The sequence below is a fragment of the Eulemur rufifrons genome, chromosome 16 (genome assembly GCF_041146395.1).
Source record: "Eulemur rufifrons isolate Redbay chromosome 16, OSU_ERuf_1, whole genome shotgun sequence".
Classification (NCBI taxonomy): Eukaryota; Metazoa; Chordata; class Mammalia; order Primates; family Lemuridae; genus Eulemur; species Eulemur rufifrons.
This window is the reverse complement of record NC_090998.1, coordinates 65,667,046-65,688,183: the sequence shown is the minus strand read 5'-3', so window position 1 is coordinate 65,688,183 and position 21,138 is coordinate 65,667,046. Positions and strand designations below refer to the sequence as shown.

The following is a 21,138-nucleotide window of genomic DNA, read 5'->3' as shown; positions in this document are numbered from 1 at the left end:
TTTAGTAAAACATAAAATATTCCTGGTTCATTTTGTAAAAATCATCATAGCCATAAAAACAACATCTAACAAAAATATCACTGAAAAAAAAAAAAAAGGGAGGGAGAGAAAGAAGCTCATGAAAAAAATCTTGCTTATGGACAGAGATACTTTGTTGGGTTGGCTGTTGTAAATTTCATATTACCATTACTTCCTCCTCGTGTAGTGGGCACTACATGGAGGTTCCTACGGCTTGTCAATAAGAGGAACATGCATGTACTTTGGAAAATAGAAGTGAAGTGGAAGCCGCCATTCCCAGAAGGTCACACAACCAGATGCAGTGGCTTCTTGGACTTCCCTGTGAGCTTAGGAATCTCCACCTGCTACATTGCTTGAAGCTGAAATTGTTATGAATGCTTGATTCTTTAGCTGTGGTGTTCCAGACCTTTACTCCCCTATCCCAATTTCTTCAAAATTTTTAAAGTTCTGTTTTCTATATTAAATATCTTATTCCCGTGACAATTATAGTGGCTCTGCTTTGCTGACCAGACCAAGATTAATAAAAATGTTCATACTAGAATGGTTCTATAGGAGAACAGATCTTAAGGAAAGGAGTTTGGAATTGATTCTAAAATCTGCTTACATTGAAAGGTTTTAGTGATTTCCCTGACAGTGGTAAATGAGATTTCAACAGTCTATAAAATATTAGGAAGGAGACTAAAGAACAGTGACAAAACTGAGTCCGAGAAGTGTAACTGAGGTATGAGTTGGGGGACTGAACGTAAGCAATAGGGGCTACAAATGCAATATTTGAACCTTGTAGATATCCGATCTAGATTTCAACTGTCTCTGCTCCTTATGATCATTATGGAACTATGAACCCCACTTCTGAAGCCATCTTAGTTGGTTCAGGTATAGAAACATGACCCAGCACAGACAAAGTTTTCCCAGGGAGGTACAGAAATCAAGACAAAACAAAACAAATAAACAAAACCAAAAAAGCCCATATTTTATTTTTTAAAAATCTAATGAGAGTAGAATTATGAAATCATATAGAGCTTCATTAAAAGTCTATACTGCATATTTGAATATTTAAAATCCACAATTAATAAACTGAATCCAACAAATGAAACATATACACTCTCTTGAAGATAACATAGATGATTAAAAAAAAAAAAATGGAACAAGTACTAGGCCACAAACAGCATTTCAACAATTCCAAAAGAATTGATATCATAAAGATTAAGTTATTTAACTAAATTGTCAATATAAATAATCAATGGTAAAAACGTTTAATATATGCTTATAAATTATGCAAGTAAGAATTGAAATTATTTTAAAGAAGCACTTAATGAAAGTGATATATAACCAAAATGTTCAGTTTGAAGCTAAAGCTATACTTATGAAGTAAATCATAACCTTGAGGCAATGTAGAAATTAATGTATAATGTAGTTATTCAAATACAAAAGCTAGAAAAAGATAATATGCAACCTCAAAGGAAGTAGAAGAAATATGAAAATAAAAAGAAAATTAAAAAAGCAAAATATACATCACCAATATTATCAATAATTTTTCTTTGAAAAGAGTAATAGATAAGTGTTTAGCATTCAACTGATTAAAAAAGAGATGGAGAGGAGGTTGAAATAAACAACATCATGGAAGAGTGCACATATCTACAAATATAATCTAGTATTTAAAACTGGTAAGATACTAGTATGAATAGATTTATTAAAATACTTAAAAGTTAGGTGAAATGAACCATTTAAAAGAAATGAATCACCAAAATTTACTCATGTACTCAAGAGGAACTAGTTAACTTATAGATCAATAGAAAAACTAAATTGATAATAAAATATCTCTATGTTACCCCCCTCCTACTTTCCTTGATTTCCCAGGTGAGTAATAAAGAATCTCTACCTCATGAAATGGTATTTGAGAGATTAGAATAAGAATATAAGCTATGTATCTCACTTTATGATGCTAGAACAACCTTGATAAACAGACTCTCTAAGGAGAACATAAAAGAAATCACATATCAATTTCATTTATGTATAGAGATAAAAAACTCTTTAAATAAAATATGAAAAAGTTGATTCATCAACTTATATAAAGAAGAGTAGTATCTCAAAATCAAGTAGGCTTTATTTCAGGAATGCAAGCATGGTTCAATAACAGAAAAAAAATCTATGAATATAAATTTTATAAAATTAAACATTAAAAACCATAAGTTCATCTCTATGAAGAGAGACTAACATTTGATATATTTGGGTCTCCTCACTCTTCTTCAAACATGCCAGGTAAACTCTTCCTGTAGGGCTTTTTCACTGACCCTAAGAACTTTTTACTGTCTGAAAAGACCCTTTTCATTGGCCTTTCCATGGAACTCACCCCTGTCTCCAAATATCCCCAAGGCTAACTCCTGCAAGTCCTTGAAGTCCTTGCTGCAAGAAAATATCAGTGAGACCCACCCTGACCATTCTATTTAAAATTGAACTCCACTCTCCTTCCCTTGACCCTCCCTAAAGGCAGGGGAACAGGAACATAGGGGCTTTAATTTTTAACCACGTACAAGTTCATAGTTTGAAATGTATTCATAAAGGCCATTCTCACGTGGGTGTGGAGAGATAGGAACACTCATACACTGCTGGTGGGACTGCAAACTAGTGCAACCCCTGTGGAAAGCATTATGGAGGTATCTTAAACAGATTCAAGTAGACCTGCCATTTGACCCAGCAATCCCATTACTGGGCATATACCCAAAGGAAAAAAGGTCATTCTTTAACAAAGACACATGTACCCGAATGTTTATAGCAGCACAATTCACAATAGCAAAGATGTGGAAACAACCCAAATGCCCATCAATACATGATTGCATTAGTAAGCTGTGGTACATGTATACCATGGAATATTACTCAGCTATAAGAAATGATGAAGATACGACATCTCTATGGTTCTCCTGGAGAGAGTTGGAACCCATTATATTAAGTGAAGTATCCCAAGAATGGAAAAACAAGCATCACATGTACTCACCAGAAAATTGGTTTCCCTGATCATCACCTAAATACAAATCTGGGAACGACACCAATCGGATATCAGACTGAGGTGGGGGGTGAGGGAGGGGATGGGGGTATGCCTACACGATGAGTGCATTGCGCACTGTTTGGGGAGTGGTAACACTTGAAGGTGCTGACTCGGGAAGGGGGGGTGGGGAAGGGAGGGATATATACCTACATGATGGGTGCAATGCGCACGACCTGGGGAATAGACACGCCTGGAGCTCTGACTTGGGGGGAAAGGCGGTACAGGAGCAACATATGTAACCTGCAATTCTGTATCCCCCATAACAAGATGAAATAAAAAAAAAAAAAAAAGGAAAATAAAAAATTTAGGGTAAAAAAAAAAAAGTTTCGAGCAAATATTGTAGGCTTGTGAGCCAAGAGGCAAAATCAAGGATATTATGTATGTACATACAACAAATAAGAAAACAAATTCCCATATGGTTTTTTAAAGAATGTTTATTGCATCTTTATTCATAATAGTGCAAAACTGGAACCAATTCGAGTGTCCATTAACTGTAGAATGTATAAATATATTGTGGCATTTAAAAAAAAAATAAATAAAAATCATTCTAACTGGGGAAATAAAAAAGAAATGTATTCAATGAGCAGGTATCACTTTTGTATTAAAATAATAATTTTAGAAATATATAAAAAATCATGGAGCCTATAGAATCTGTATATATCAATGAGATTTCACAGTGAAGGAAAGAAAAGGCAGCTCATATAGTACATGCAAAGCAAATACCATAAAACATTTTGGTTTTGAATATCTAATTGGCTACATAGATTAATGCTGGGCATAGTACCTGGCATATGTAAAATGTTTTAGAAATGTAATCTCATATTATATAAGATAAATTTGTAATTAAAGAGTAACTTAGAAATTTAATGACTATGATCAGTACTCACTCAGAGGCAGGGGATGTATTTCTGTGTCAACAAAATGATGACTTGTGTTAGTATTTTTACTTGCCAGAACCATTTAGGCTTTATCTACAAAGTGAAGACACATTAGCAAAATTCAATCATTTCCTACATTGTCTTGAATGCGTTACTATTTTGGCCAATTAGTTAAAAAACTCATTTGATTGCTTTGATATTGTCAATTCAGTTAACCCATTCTCTACCCATAGAGAAATAAGAAATTAGTTATTTGTCCTGCATCTACCTCTAAGCCCTTTATCAGTAGGATACAGAACAGAACATTTCAATAGATATTTTAGGATTGTGCAGGTTTTAGTTTCATAAATATTTTGAGACCAAATTGCAAATAACATGTGGTATGGAGCACACTATAATAAAACTTCAATTATAATGCAAAAAAGAATCCCCACTATATATTGTACTGAATATATAGCAATAAGAAAATGAATTAATGTCATAATCTCCATGATGTGCATTGATTTCAATGTTTTCCTTTAGTATTGTGGTTTTAAAATCTCAAATATTTATGGTAAATATTTGAATTATTTTTCTGAACTCTGATACTACATCTTTTGGAGTTTTACAAAATATTGTTATTCTAAGAGATTGTTTTAAGAAATCAGATTCATCATAACCTCCGGTCCAAGAGAATACTCACTTCTCTCCTTCATCTCTTTTAACAGATTTTTTTCAAATGATAAATGTGATAGTAATTACTTAAAAGTTGAGATCAAATTCAAAAAATGATTTAAATGGGAGCAATTTTTTTTAAAAACAATATCTAACAGATGCCTCCTGATTGTGTGATCTTGGACAACCAAAATCTCAGTTTTTTCTTCTGCAATCTTTGGTAATAAACTAGACTTATATTATAGGGTTGGTGTAAGGATTAAGAAATATAAAATATATAAATTATTCTGCACATTGAAAATATACATTATTAACATCAAATCAATACTTGCTAATATTAATACATATAGTGTGGCCAGAAAGACTAATCTCCCTTAACTTGTGGGCTGAAATATTCTTCCAAGTTCTGTTTTTTCCCTTCTGTGTGCTGCCTCCTCCTCCCATACCAATACCATGTGGTCATTTTTCCACATTTTGACCGAGAAAGTGCTCTATAATCACTAGCCTAAAAGATATTAGCAGTTGGAATTTAAATCTTTGAAGACTCTGTTGTTTAAATTTAAAAATGAATACATTTCACTTGTGACTGCAGTTCCCAGCCTCTCTTTTTGGAGTTTTTCTAGTCCCACTCCACTTATTGTTTTCAAAGTTGCCCAACCCTTGTATTGAGATTCTACCCTGTCCTCCTGTTAAAAATCTATACATTCATTAAAGGCTTACAAGATATTATGAAAACCCATGAACTCAGGCCAGCAGATCTGAGTTTAATTCTCCATTCTGTCATTGAACTAGCTGTGTGATTTTTTTTTACAATTTTTTTTCCTGAGAATCACCTCTCTCTAATCTCTAAATTAGGAAAAAAAATCACCTCATTAATTAGCTGAGAAGATTAAATAAGATGTTACAAAACCCCAGGAACTTAGTGGGAAGCTTAATAAAATGGTTGCTTTCACCTACTTCTCTCCATCGGCATCAAGATATAAGTTAGTATCAGTCATTATTAAGGGCATCACTCTACAGATAATTTGTGAATTGTAGCTGTGCTAATGCATTTGAGATAGGGGTCAGATATTAGTGAAGAAGTGTAAAGGGGAAACACTTTTAGTATTAAAACTTCTTGGTACTACTGAACACTATTCCTGCACGTGTACAGGTAACTTTGTTTCCCACAGATAAGTCTAATCCTGTGGAGGAAATACATAGCTTTACTTATGTTCTTAAATTATCGGTAATATATGTGCTGTATTGCAGTTTCTATATATACAAAATGATATATGTCAACAAATATTTGCCTATCACCAAAAAGTGAAGTACAAAGCAAATTATGTACGATATTTTGTAAGAGGTTTATTGTAACTGTTTTTATTTTTCCCTGTGGTACATCTATCAAAGAGCATTTATTTACCTGTGGGGGGGGGGCATCCTAATTTGTTTTTTCCACTTTTAATTTTGTTTTCAACTTTTAATTTTTTAAAGGTGGGATTGGAAGAGAGGCTGAGGAAAAAAAAAAAATCTTTCTTGGCTGCTTTAAAAGCTAAGGATTAGTAGCAATGTTCTGACCTGAAATTTAGGTCTTGTGATTTCTTTCCAGGAGATTTTTCACTGCATGTGAAACCTGTCTGCAATGGCCTCATTATTTAATTCAATCTTAATTGGATACAAACTGTCAAAATCTAAGGGATTGTTGGAAGGCCTCAAAGTGCTTGTATTTTTCAAATAGTAATATTAAGTAATCATTTGGAAGTGAAAAATGTACTTCACGATACTGAACCTTTTTGTTATAATATGTTCTAGGATCATTTCGCATTTCTTTCAAATTTTGAAAGTTTCAAGGACAGGAAATTTAATTTCTAGAGTATATGTCCTGTTTAGGGGAGGATTCAGCCATTTTCAAAAGGAGGCTAAGCTTTTGTGTTTAGCGATGTATATTTTAGGAATTCTCCACGTGGCTTAATTATGCGCATGCCTTAATTGTCAGAAGTCAGTCAGGCTTCATCTCCTAATGCGACCCCTTGGAGAAGAGTGGGATGCTGAGAGAGCCACAGAGGGTGGGTGAGGACCAGCTCCTTAAAACCGCCTTTCATAACCTGGTCAGAATCACCGAGCGCTATCAGGCCACCGCCTGAAGAAGCCAAAGCCCAAAGGCTTTTCTTTTGCAAGAGATGTAAATGGCTGGCTTGGGAGAAAAAGCTAGGGAAAAGGGTTGTTTGAGTCACCCACTTCTAGTCCCGTTACTGACTCTTGGAGAATACCCGAGGATGCGAGGTAGGACCATGCCTATTGTTATTCTCTCTGAGACAAAGGCTCGGCCGGCAACTGGTGCCCATCCTTCCCATTGAGTGGGTAGGGGGAAGATCGCATGGCAGGGGCAATTTATTTTGTTTTGCTTTGGAGCGGGCTTCCCCAGGTCCATCCAGCATTCCCCTGGCCCAGCCCCGGGCGCTGGGAGGACGCGGCGGGGCAGCCGCAGTGGCCTCTGCGTCAAGGGGTAGTGGGGCGGGGAGGTGCGGTGACCAGCCTGCGCACCCTGCTCCCTCCCCCGCGCCCCGCCGCCGCCCACAACCTCTCCTCCCTCGCAGCTTGTCGGCGGCCGCAACACGGGCGGGCCAGGCACGTGGGCGCCTCCGTCACACCCTCACTCATACACACTCACACATGCGCGCGCACACACGCACCCGCGCGCCTGCATCCCGTGCTGTTCCCCTGGCAGACACACAGGCGCTCACTAGTCTCTCCTTGCCAGCCTGCAGGGCAGCGACCTCCTAAACCCAGCCCCAGGGCCCGCCCTTGGCAAGCAGCTGCTTCTCTCCAGATACCTCCTTTGGGGACTCGGTCATAGCCACCTGGACCCTTTCGTGACTGCTGCAGCCAGGACGTGGAAGCAGCAAGAGGCTCTGGGTCAAGACACACTAACGGTAATGACATGCTCCTATGCTAAGGGCATGGCTGGGGGTGAGGTGGGGCTCGCCATTAGCCACCTAGGATCCCGGGGACCCGGACTGGGAACGAATTGATGGATGGATCCCGTGCTCCGTCCTGGGGCGGATGGAGGGAGGATGGCTCAAAAGCCCTAGGAGGGAGAATCTGGGCTCGGCGAGCGACCCTCTAGTCTCAGGGTTCTGCATCCATGCACAATCGGCGAAGGGGGGACGAGAGGCTGTACATCTAGGAGGAAGCACATGGGTCGAAACGTGCCGCCATCCTTCCTTGCTTCCCGTCGTTGGAAATTGCCCATGGCATCCCCAGAGACCTACTCATTTCCAAGTCAAGTCGAGGTTGTAGGGTGGGGTCCGACACCGGGAAGTCCGAGAGGAAAGTTGGGAGGGTCAGGGTGGAAACAGGCGCTTTCGAGGTGATTGGAAGCCGAACCTCGTGCAGGTGGGCGGTAGGGCGGGGAGAGCAGCGAGCCTCATTCCTCATTCGCTTCTGGTTGCTTTTGCAACTGCAGAAGGAGACTACGGAAGGCAGTGTTTTCACGTGACCACAATTCCCTTTCGCTTGAGGCATCCTGTAATAAATGGTCCGAAAGTGGGCCTTTCGCGGCACACAAGGCACGTGGCTGCTGGAGAAATCAGTTTGCGTGTTTCTGCCCATCCTGGAATACGAGAGTGTAACGGTGAGGGTGATGCTGGGATTTTAAGGAGAGGATGGGAAGCAATTGGAAACTTAGGTCGTTTCTACCTTTCATTCACTTGGCTGGTCTGTGTGGCCGGACAGAAGACGGTTTTGAGTATAGAGAAAGGCTTTCCAGTCTTAATCTGCGCACCGGCCATATTATGCATATGAATGAATCAAAACGCCCGAGGCGTCCCGGAGTACGCCTGACCCACCCAGTGGCAGAGGCCTCAGGGGCGAGAGTTCTTTTCCTTTGAGTCAAGAAGCGGCGTTTGCCGTGCGTTCCAGGAGAACGAAGCCCCAGGTTCGAGCTCCCCAGTGTCTCGCTTTCCCTTTCCATCCTCCTCCTGGCGGGGAAGGGCTGGAGTAAGACGGGGCGGGGTCCGGACTCGGGCGCGGTGACGTCAGCAGTGTTTGGGTGCTTATGCAAATGAGACTGCGACCGTTTCTTCTGGTCGGGCCGTTTTCCCCTCCAGGTCTTAAAGGTAGACCCGATCTTAGTCTGCACCATTTTGGCGGTTAAGTACTCTAAGCAGTATGGGATGAATGAAGGGTTTGCTTTATGTGCTTCTCATCGCCCATTACAGAATTGGGCTCCTCATCGCCCATTCTGTATTAGCGATTTTATACCTGTCAATGCCCGCTTGCTTTTCCGGGATACTGGGAACAAAATATTTGCTTTGGGGAATTATTCTCTGCAGACGCTGCCCCACGAAGCTCTTCACCCCACCCAGCCTCGTTTCTGCAAGAACAGTCCTGAAATACAGACCTACTTATGTCTTAGGCGCCCAGTACTCGACTTAACTTGTACATAATACTTGATTTGATGATGGACTGAATTTTCTTTGAACAGTGTATTTCTCTCCTATTAAATTCGAGGTATTTGACCATAGAATCAGACGATTTTATTTTTATGTGTTGGCTCTTCCATGCACATTTGTTGGAGTAAAATATCCCAACAAATTGAATTTATAGTTAAATTCATTGACCATTTTTTACCAAGTAAAACTTTCAATGTGTTCTTTTCTCAGACAGAAATTAGAATTTTGAAAGAGTAATATTTTACTGTTTGTTGATAAGCTTTCCTTTTTCTGATTGCACATTATATACTTGATTCAAAATTATTTCATAATTCCAATCTAACTCAAGATGTAGTATTTTAATGGAACTAAGAAAGGTATTTATGTATGTTTCTATTTTAGGAGATAAGTACTCTGTCACCCAATTAGTAATAGTAAAGAATTAAAAAATGATTAACTTAGCTATTTGAGATACCAATAATCAAGAGGAGATGCCTTACTTGTCAATTACTGAAACATTTAAAATAAGCCGGAATAGTTAGTAAAACCTAAAGTCCATATTTATAATCATTACTTTACCTAATGATCACAGTTCAAATTGTGCTGTGTGCATGTTAGACAATATGCTTCTCCTGTCATAAAATTTGTATGTGAATAAGTAAGAAATTTACATTCCTTTCAACTCTGGGGTTTTCATCCAGGCAATTAAAAGAACCATTGACTTCGAATGGCAGACCTGAAGGAGACCTTGGTGGTTATCAAAATCTCACATAAACTTTGCTTTCACTTCTTAATTCTCTCTCAACTTCTTGGGGAAAATATGTTAATTCTTTATTACTATATCCATATACATGATTGGATATATTAATATATTCATATGCAGAGTAGATTTTGAAATGGTTTCTGAGCAGATGGCATTATTAACGAAAGTCCACAGACATAGTCTGATACATGAAAAACATTCAAGGTTACATGGCAGCAATTTTTAGATTTATTTCCAATTTGTTTATAGTACTCTCTTCTGGTAGTCTTTAATAAATACTTTGATATATTTTTCTGCTTAAATATTAACTTTAACCAATAATTATCATCTTTTTCTCTGTGAATAAGAAACTCTAAGGATGAACTGGGATACAGGATAATTTTAAATGCACGCTATCTCTTGATATAAGATAGAACTGTTTTCAGCCTTAAAGGTCACATTATTTCCTTATAATTAACGTGCTAAGGTATCTTTTCACGTAAGATTAATTTATTATTATCTTTAAATACAATGTTTACTCTGGGAGCTTTTTCACCCAGCAGATTGGCAAAGATTAAAGAGAACACTCATTGTATTGAAGAGGGCAGAAGGAAACAGGCAATCCATATTGCTTGTAGTAGTGCAGACTGACACAATTTTTATAAAGGGACATTTGGCAATATTTATCAAAATTATGAAAGCACATACCCTTTGATCAAGCAATTCCACTTCCAGCGATTTACTCTACAGATATGGAAATGCCAGATATACAAAGTACTTTGTTGGAATGTTATAGTAGCAAATTATTGGAATCAGATCTAAATATATAGTGCACTTACACCAAGGTATAACATACAGTTATTTTAAAAAATTAAGCTATTGCATTGAGATAAAAAGTTACTGAAAAAATTTTGAGTGAAAAACTGAGATGTAGAATTATGCATTTAGAAATAGTTGTGTAAAAAGAGGCAGGTTAGGGGTGGAGAGAAAACACATAAACTTGAATATATATATACAGTATATATCTATTAGCTTGAACGTACATAAAATATCTTTGGAAGACTTTGTTTACTTACAGCGAGCTAGAGATGGTACTGTATATGCTGAAAGAAGGGGTAGGAAGGTATTTTTTTACTCTGTGTCCTTTAAAACCACATTATTGTATTATTTATTCAAAATATACATTTAAAATAGTCTAAAGTGACAAAAACAGCAAATAAGCACTCTTAGTACAGTAGTAGTCATGCATCAGATTCTGTCAAATTAGTAAGGTACAAAAGTTAATGGGTATTTTGACTCCATGATTTTTGTTGTTTACGTATTTACAGGAAAGTTTCCTCTTTCAATGTTTTTAGTAATAAAATTATATTAGAGAAGTAGTTTAGTGGATTCACTAAATTTGGCCAGTTATGTCAGCATAAAAATGCAGTTTTATGATGTTTTTTTAAGCTTAATTTTGAGATGGTTGTAGAATCATATATAGATGTTAAGAAATAACACAGAGAGTTCTTGTGAGCTGTTGACAAAATTTTCTACAAACGTAACATCTTGCAATAACTATACTACAGTATCCTAATCAGAATATTGATATTAATACAGTCAAGTTACAGAACACTTCCATTACAAAAGAATTCCCTGTGTTGCCCTTTTATAACCACAACCACTTCACTCCTGCTCCCAGGATCTCCTTAACTCCTGGTCACCTCTAGCCTGTTCTCCATGTTTATTATTTAGTCATTTCAAGAATGTTATGTAAATGGAATCATACGGTATTTGACCTTTCAGAATTGTCTTTTTTACTCTGCATAATTTTCTGTAGATTCATCTAACTTGTGTATATCAATTAGTAGTTTATGTATTTTTTTTTTTTTTTTTTTTTTTGAGACAGAGTCTCACTTTGTTGCCCAGGCTAGAGTGAGTGCCGTGGCATCAGCTCACAGCAACCTCAAACTCCTGAGCTCAAGGGATCCTCCTGTCTCAGCCTCCCGAGTAGTTGGGACTACAGGCATGCACCACCATGCCCGGCTAATTTTTTCTATATATATTTTTAGCTGTCCATATAATTTCTTTCTATTTTTAGTAGAGATGGGGTCTTGCTCTTGCTCAGGCTGGTCTCGAACTCCTGAGCTCAAAGGATCCGCCCACCTCGGCCTCCCAGAGTGCTAGGATTACAGGCGTGAGCCACCGCGCCCGGCCTATATTTTTCTGAGTTGTACTCTATGGTGTGGATGTGCTGGAGTTTGTTTATCCATTCATCTATTGAATTACATCTGGGTTATTTATATCCGCAAAGCCATATGGATACTCCTGTATAGGTTTTTATGGAACATAAGTTTTCATTTATCTGGGATAAATACCCAGGAGTGCAGTTACTTGGTTATATGGCAGTTGCATGTTTAGTTTTTTAAGAAACTGCCAAAGTCTTTTTCAAAGTGGTTGTACAATTTTATGTTCTCACCAGCAATGAATAAATGATTCATTTTCTCTGTATTCTTGTCATAATTTGGTTGTCACGGTATTTTAACCATTCTGATGGTATGTAGCAACATAGAATTGTGGTTTTATTTCCCTGAAAGCTAATAATATTAAACCTCATTTTTATATGCTTATTTGCCATTCATAAGTAATATTCAATGAAATGTCTCTTTATGTTCTTAACACATTTTCTAATTTTATTTTTAATAGTTGAGTTTTAAGAGTTCTTTATGTATCCTATATACTAGTGCTTTGTGGCCTTCGAATATTTTCTCCCAGTCTTTAGCTTGTTTTTTCATCCTCTTACTAGGTTCTTTCACAGAGCAAAAGTTTTTAATTTTGAGCAAAAATAATTTTTTGCTTTGATGAGTCTTGCTTTTGTCATGTCTAAAAACTCTTTGCTTAGACCTAGATCTCAAAGATTTCTCTGATGATTTTTTCTAAAAGATTTATAGTTTTATGTTTTACATGTAAGTCTGTGATCCCTCTGAGTTATTTTTTTGTATAAGGTGTGAGGCTTTAGTAGAGGCTATATTTTTGCTTAGGGATGTCCAATTGTTTTCAGAACCATTTGCCAAAAGGGCTATCTTTCTTCATCAAAATTGCTTTTGTACCTTTATAAAAAATCAGTTGGACATATGTGTGTACACTTCTTTCTGGGCAGTATCTTCTGTTCCATTGATTTATGTGTCTATCTTCCTGTCAACCCCATATAGTCTTCATTACTGTAGCTATATAAGTCTTGAAATTGGGTAAAATCATTCCTCCCACTTCAATCTCATGTTTTAAAATTGTTGTAGCTATTCTAGTTTTTTGCCTGTTCATATGCATTTTAGAATAATATTGTTTATACAAAAATTTTCCTTGGATTTTGATAGGATTTGCATTAAACCCATATATTAATTAAGGGGAAATGACATACTTACTATGTTGATCTTGTAATCCATGAATGTGGTATGTCTGTCCATACATTTAAATATTTCATTTCTTTTACCAGCACTCTATAGTTTTCAGCAAGATCAATACTGTCCATGTTTTGTTACATTGTCATGTATTTCATTTTTTTGGATATGATAATGCTATTGTATTTTTAATTTGTGTCCACTTGCTTATTGCTAACACAGAAATACAAATGATTTGTATATGTTTATCTTGCATCCTATCCTGTGATTTTGTTGAATCACTTATTCTAGGAGGTATTTTTGTACATTCCTTAGGATTTTCAACATCAGAATGTCTGCAAATGTGAAAAGTTTTATTTCTTCCTTTTTGATCTATATGCCTTATACAGTCAGACCTTCCATATCCACAGTTTCAGCATCTATGGATGCAACCAAATGCAGGTGGAAAATATAATATTTGTGGGATGAAAAACCCATGAATACAACTTTTTGTAGCCAAACATTCCTCAGGGCTGACTGTGGGACTTGAGAATCTGAGGATTTTGATATTCAGGGGAGGTCCTTGAACCAAAATCCCAAGGATACTAAAGGATTACTGTCCTCTTTTCTTGCCTTTTTCCACTTGTTAGATCTTTATTTAATAGTATTTTGAATAAGAGTATGAAAGTATACATACTTATTTTTTTCCTGATTCTAGAGGAAAGGCATTCAATCTTTCAACAGTGGCTGAATTGGTCTCTTTATCATTGCATAATGACTGTCTTTGTCTTTTTTTTTGTTTTATTCTGTTGTTGATTTAAAGTCTGTTTTATATGATATAAGAATAGCTACTCCTGCTTGCTTTTGGTTTCCATTTTTGTAGAATATTTTTCCCCATGCCTTTACCTTGAATCTATGAGAACCTTTACCAGTTAAATGGGTTTCTTGGAGACAGCAGATATTTGGGTTGTGGTTTTTCATCTATTCCACTAATCTATATCTTCTAATGGGCATTTAGACCATTTACATTCAATGCTAATATTCATATGTGAGATGCCATTCTAGTCATCCTGCTGATTGTTACCTAGTGGCTTTGTATTCTCCCTTGTGTTACTGTTTTATAAGAGCAGTAAATTTTTACTTTTGAGTGTTTTTACACTGGAGAGTATTCAATGCTTAGAGCAATTCTGAGCATTTCTTGTAGGGCAGGTCTAGTGGTGACAAATTCCCTAAATGTTTGCTTGTCTGGGAAAGAATTTATTTCTCCTTCATTTATGAAGCTTAGATTTGCAGGATACAAAATTTTTGGCTGACAGTTGTTCTGTTTAAGAATACTAAAAATAGGACTCCAATCCCTCTGGCTTGTATGGTTTCTGCTGAGAATTCTGTTGTTACTCTGATGGCTTTTCCTTGGTTAAGTTACTTGATGCTTTTGTCTCGCAGCTTGTAGGATTTTCTCCTTCACTTTGACTTTGAACAGTCTGTTGACTGTGTGCTTTGGTGATATCTTATTTGCAATGAATCTTCCAGGAGTTTGATGACCTTCTTGAATCTGGATGTGTAAATCTCCAGCATGACTAGGGAAGTTTTCCTCCATTATTCCCTCAAATAGGTTTTCCATACTTTTTGCTTTTTCTTCTCCCTCAGAGATACCTATAATTCTTATGTTTGGACATTTTAGATAATCTTATATTTTTCAAAGACTTTGTTAATTTCTTTACTTTTTTTTCTCTCTGTTTTTGACTGACTGGGTTAATTCAAAATCCTTGTCTTCAAGCTCTGAAATTCTTTCTCTTCTTGTTCTAGTCTGTTGTTGAAACTTTCCACTGTATTCTGCAATTCCCTAAATGAGTCTTTCATTTCCAGAAGTTCTGTTGTTGTAGTTTTAAAATATCTGTCTCTTAAGTGAATTGAATTTTTCATTCATGCCCTGATTATTGTTTTTGGTTTCTTTGTGTTGATTGTCAACTTTCTCTTGGATCTCATTGAGTTTACTTGCAATCCATATTTTGCATTTGTTATCTGACATTTCAAATTTTTCCTTTTGGTTGCAGTGCCTTGCTGGTCTCTGTTTTCTTACTCTGTTTTTTCATATTGCCAGAGTTCTTGCACTGATTCCTTCTTATCTAGATAGGCTGCCAATTCTTGTTTTTGATTTTACTTTTGTTTAGATGGAACTTTTCCCCCCCTCATAAGGGTGTAACTGTAGCATATGCTAACTATGGATCTTTGGCTTTGTTTGTGGGTACTTTTAGAAGGGCTTAAAGTTCTAAATGAATACCTTGGTTATAAATAGCCTTACTGTCTCATTTGCTAGTTATTTGTAGGCTGTAGCAGTGATGTACTATGCATATGGGCAGATTCCCAGCTTCCTGTTGAGAAAAGGAAATGGAGGTCTCTAAAATCTTGTCATTTTCTGCAGCTGCGTGGACTTCTAACAGTGTGAATTATATTGGGATGTCCAGTTTAATCTCCAGGCCAGTAGGTGGTGCTTGCAGGTAAGAGTCAGCTAAGGAATGCTGTAATGGACTGTGCAAGTTGACCTTCCTACCAGTAGGTGGCACTTGCAGGAGAGAGCCAGCTACAGAGGTGTTTGTGGGACTTATGTCTGGCCCTAATCAATCAGGAGAAGCACTCAGGCAATGGATGGTGCCTTTGAACTCCAAGGGGACTGCCAACAGGAATGGGTGGGTGAGGCTAGGAGGGGCTGGGTGAGGAAGGCCTGTGTTTAGGCTCCCCAAAGGTGGGTGCAAGTGCTATCTCATCAGGAGTCAGGTTTTGGCTCCTGGGCCACTGGGGAAAGCCTCCAGAGAGGTGCTAAAGAAGCCCCATCATGCCAAAGAACCTGCTTGTGGAGGAGGGGCAGTCTGGAATTCACAGTCCAGCAGATGGAAGTGAGTTTCACTTGTTCCTCACTCCCTTGGCCTGATGAATCTCCCTCTGACATCTGGCTACCTATCGCAGCCCAATCTGGCCAGGAGAGTCAAAAGGCAATGACACTCACACAGCAGTGTCTCTGCAGATTATGATCCTCCCCACCAAGGATCCCAAGACTGAAAGCATGGCTTTCTAAGCTTTCCTGTTGGGGGAGCGGTTCTCTGTGCATGGGCTGCAGCACAGGGTCCACACCACACTCTCCTCTCAGTTCTGCCCACACAGGCTCACTCCTCACTTGAGATGGTTCTCACATCTCTCCTCCATGTCCCTTAACAATGCCACAGAGTCCTGAGAACATGGGATTGGACCAGAGGAAAAGTCCTCAGGTCCCTTGAGTTCAAGTTCTGACCAAGACAGGTTGATGCAGACTGGTCCCAGGCTGCCACAGAACACTTGAGCAGGCCAACCATTGTTGCCCTGTGGATCAGCCATGGGGTGGGGAGGGTATGTCTCACTCTGCAGGAGCAGTGAGCTCAGACTGAACCTTTCTTGGTCCAACAGTGGCTTATAGATGCAGTGGCAAAACTTGACCTTGAGGCATGGGAGATCACCCAAGGTTCTCCCCTCCATCCCTGGCCCAGCATGAGGCAGGAACATCCTCAGGGCAGGATTTAAAGCACAGGGATAAAGGCTCCCCATTTTGCTCTGGGTGCAGGTGCCCAGGATTCCAGAGCCTGTGCAGCTCCACATGAGCTCAAGCAGTGCCTCAGTGGGATATCTCAGCAATTCCCTATGACTCTCTGTAGGCCTGTGGAGGTTGAGAAGTTTTCCTGTAGCACAAAATGCAAAGATCCAAGGCACGAGTGCAAAGCCCTGAAGGTCTGCTGCTTGCCCCTTCCCTGGGTTTGGGTCCAGGGGCTGCTCAAGGCTCTCAGCAGCCCTGCACTGGAAGTCCAGGTTCTGCCTCCACCCCTGGTGTCTCCTCCTCACTTCTCTGTTACTTTCAAGTGTTTTTTTTCCTTCAGTGATCTGTTCAAAATATGGGTATTTGATAATTATCCTGATTTCTCTCTGAAGAAGAGACGAACACCAGATGCTTCTAGTCAACCATCTTGAAAACTCTCCAGGAGTTGTTTTTCAGTTGTCATGGACCCCCACATTGCAAGTTATATAAACTGAGCATGCCCAGATGAAACAAGCATTCAACTACAGGCAGAATCTCAGTGCTTGGACCAAGGAATGGAGACTGAATTAAAAAGGTGACATCACATGGCATAATCCATGATGCAACCAGGTCGAGCCCTAATGTCACAGCATGGCATGATCCAGTCAGATTATACCTCCTGGCATTATCTCATTGCAAGATCCAATCAGATCACGCCTCATTATCCTCTGACTATAAAACCTGTCCCAACCCTTAGCTCAGGGAGACATTTGAGTCAGACTCCTGTCTCCTTGCTTGGCTGCCTTGCAATAACATTTCTCTCAATAAAAACCTGGTGCTTTGGTGTTTGGCTTTCCATTAACATGCAGGCAACTGGACCCAGTTTGGTTTAGTAACAAAAGTAACTGCCAACTTTTTTTTTTCAGGGTGGCTATACTCTTTCACATTTCCATGGGCACTGTATGATTGATTTAGTTTCTTCACATCCTCACTGGTATTTGGTGTTATTACTTTTTATAAAAATTTTAGCCATTCTGATAGGTGTGTTATAGTCCACCTTTTTGGGCAAAATATAGATTTAATGAAGTATAAATTATGACTTTGTATTGTCATTTGTAAAAATTTCCCTCCCTTTTGATTGGCTCTGTGATTTTTGTTATCTTTTTGCTCAGTGCAAAAAGTTTATGCAAAGAGAGATACAATTTGAAAAAGAAATTTTTGGGTTGAATTCTATACTGTTGAAAATATTTTGTATTATTTGTCAAGATTATTTTAGTTTTTCACCAATTCCCTTGTCTTTTTCCTTTTGCAATTATTCCATAACGATAAACTAATCAACACGTCATGCTTGTTTTTCTTGAGTGTTGCTATATTTTGATTTTATTCAGATATTCCTTACTTTCTATCCTATATTAGAAATTAGAAATATATATTTTGTTTGAATCCACAATAAATTTAAGATTCAATGTTTAGAACAGTTCATATTTAAAAAAAAATTTTTTTCTTCAGTAAAGTTTGAGTTACCAAAGTCATGGAGATAATTTACTGGTATTTTAGTGCTTTATTACAGAATATCAAGCTTATGGCAAGTGGCAAAACTTAGACAGTGCAGGCAAGTGTGTTTGAGTCATTCCTCATTTCTAAGATGCAAGAACCTGCCTGCTATTTCAGGTCTTTGCATATTTTCACTGGAAATGTTAATTAAAATTTACTATAATGTCATTTCAAAACAGATTGTAACAATAGTTTGGGAACTAAAATGTTTTGAAAGATGGAACAAAAATTGCAGAAACTATTGTTAATTTTATAGTGAAAATATTAGCAAGACTGGTCAAAACAAAATCAGCAATAAAAAATGGGATATGACTACAAATCCTATGTATATTTAAAAAATGTGGAATATTAATGAAACATTTTGTGCTAATAAATTTGACACCTTCATGATGAAATAGAAAAATTCCTCAAAAAAGACAGCTTACCAAAACCAACATAACAATAAAAAGGAAATCTAAGTAGCTGTATATCAATGAAAGAAATTGAATTTTTAATTAAAAATATATTCAGAAAGAAAACTCCAGGCCCAGATGGCTTTATTGGTGAGTGCTGCCAAATATTTAAAGAAGAAATAAAACTAATCTTACACATATTTCCCGAGAAAATAAAAGGGAAATCATTTCAAAAGTTTTTTTATGAAACCACCCAAACCAGAGAAACAAAATACAGGAAAAAACATTGCAGACCCACATTCACATGACTGTAGTTGCAAAAAGTCCATAACAAAATATTAGCAGATTTATTTCAGTGATATATAAAAATGTAATACATTATGACTTAGTGAGGTTTATCGCATAAATGAAACATTGGTTTAAGATACAAAATTAATTAATATGCTATATCAACAGACTAAGAAGTTATATGATTATCTTAATAAAGGCAGAAAATTATGTGTCAAAATTCAACACAGTCATAATTCACAATAAAAACCTTGCTGAACTAAAAATAAAAAGTAACTTCACTAAATTGATATCTATGAAAAAACAATTTATTACTAACTTTGCCCTTAGCTGAAATATTGACTACTTTCCTAGCAACACTAGGACATAAATGAGGATATTTGCTCTTAGCATTTCTATTCAACATTTTAGTAGATGTTCTAGCCAGAAAAATAAGCCAAGAGAAGGAAATTAAATGTAAATAATTTAAAAAGTACAAGTTAAATTACCTTTATTTACTGATGGCATGATTGTGTAAGTGGAAATTCTAAAGGATCTTTAAGAAAATACAATGCTTAATTTAGTATCATTGTAGGAAAGTCTGTGATAAAAAATCAGTTTTATTCCACAAATCTGCAAAATACAACTGCAACCTGAAACTAAGAAAATTAAATCATATTAAAAAACAAACTAATTAGGAAGATAAATTTAACAAAAGATGTGCAAGACTAGTACACTGAAATCTTTGAAACATGGTTGAAAGAAACTAAAGAAGACATAAATAAAAGAAAAGCTATACCAACTACATAGATTGGAAAATTCAGTTTTTAGATGTCGGTGCTCCCCAAATATTAATAGATCCATAAAATTGATGCAATCTCATTTCAAACCCCAGAGCAGGCTGGTTTTTGTAGTTTTGTGGAAAATTGTGAAGCTGATTTCAAAATTTATGTGCAAAGAAAAGAGCCTAGAATAAGTGAAACAATCTTGAAAAAGAACACATAAAATGGTTGATGTTGAAGACCACCGAGTTAGAAATTTAGTATGTTGATTTTAAAAAGTTTTGAATCTAATTTCAATAGTTTCAAAATAGGTTTATTTTGAAAAAATACATGAAGATAGCTAAAGCAACACAAAAATGGGAGAATGCAAAGAATGTAAATATAAGTCCAAATTTAAATAAAAGTTGCCAACATTTTTTGTGTATTAATGTTTATACACAGAGATAGATGAATGAAAAGATAACAATGGTTTTTCATTTATAATTGGTGTATTACTTAGAGTTCTTTGTTTGTAAGCTGTAGAAACTGATGCTAGGCAAAAGAAAACTAACATCAGCAGACTCACAGGCACTCAAAGAAACAATGAGGTGCTTGGCAATGAGATGGAAAAGGGCAAGAATGAAAATAGTTCTGAAACCAGGAACCAGGATCCATGACTACGGTAGTAGTTGCCTGGGCATAATACTTTTCATGGAATTGGATGAAATGCCAACTTTTGATCTCTTTGTTCCTTTCCTCAAGATTGAAACTCCAGGGAGGGGGAAACTAACCGGGCAAATGTGGAAAATTATTTGTAAAGAAGTTGAAAATATTTTTCTCTTCCCTCTACTTACATCCTTTGCAATATGACTCTGTTGCTCCTTCCATCAAGAAGTAGGGTTTATCTCTCTACTCTTGAATCAATGGGAACTTGGCTTTGAGACTTGCTTTGGCCAGTGCAACATTAGCAAATGTGACACAAACAGAGTCTTTAATAGCACTAGTGCACCGGGCTTACCTTCTTTTGGCTCCAGTTTGGAAATCTATAGACTGAGTTTACAATGTGAAAAAGGTGGAGCTAGCATTTTGGAGAGACTACATGTAGGAGAACCAAAGTGCCCTGGCTGATACCCTGCCTTTTACCAGAATGTGAGCTAGATCATATTTAAGACAATACATCCTCATTGAGTGGACGGATAACTGCAGTGCAGGAGTGACCCAAATCATGAGCAGCAGAATAACTGGGCATCTAAACCTAGCTCACACTGCTGACCCAAAGAAACATGACGAAATAAAAGTGTTTTTTAAGCCACTAGGTTTTAAAGTGATTTGTTGCGCAGCAATAAGATAATGGATACAAAAAGAGTTGTGTCAAAGAAAAAACTAAAACATGTAACATGGACTTAACATTCTTCTTAATAGAATAATATACAATAAACTACTTGCAATATAATACAACAGTAAGAGTGACGATAATCATAGTAATAAAAGAGAATTTATAGAGTTCTCTCAGTGTG

The 21,138-nt window shown here is 37.1% G+C and overlaps 1 protein-coding gene across 1 annotated transcript in view; it reads left to right on the top strand.

The window, feature by feature from the left end:
- Positions 1–7,244: 7,244 nt before the first annotated feature.
- The window catches only part of SLC6A15 (solute carrier family 6 member 15), a 47,902-nt gene continuing 34,008 nt past the window's right edge, over positions 7,245–21,138 (top strand). Inside the window, exon 1 of the mRNA XM_069490405.1 lies at positions 7,245–7,508. The gene's annotated coding sequence lies outside the window, so the exon portion shown is untranslated. The remainder of the gene's footprint in view (positions 7,509–21,138) is intronic.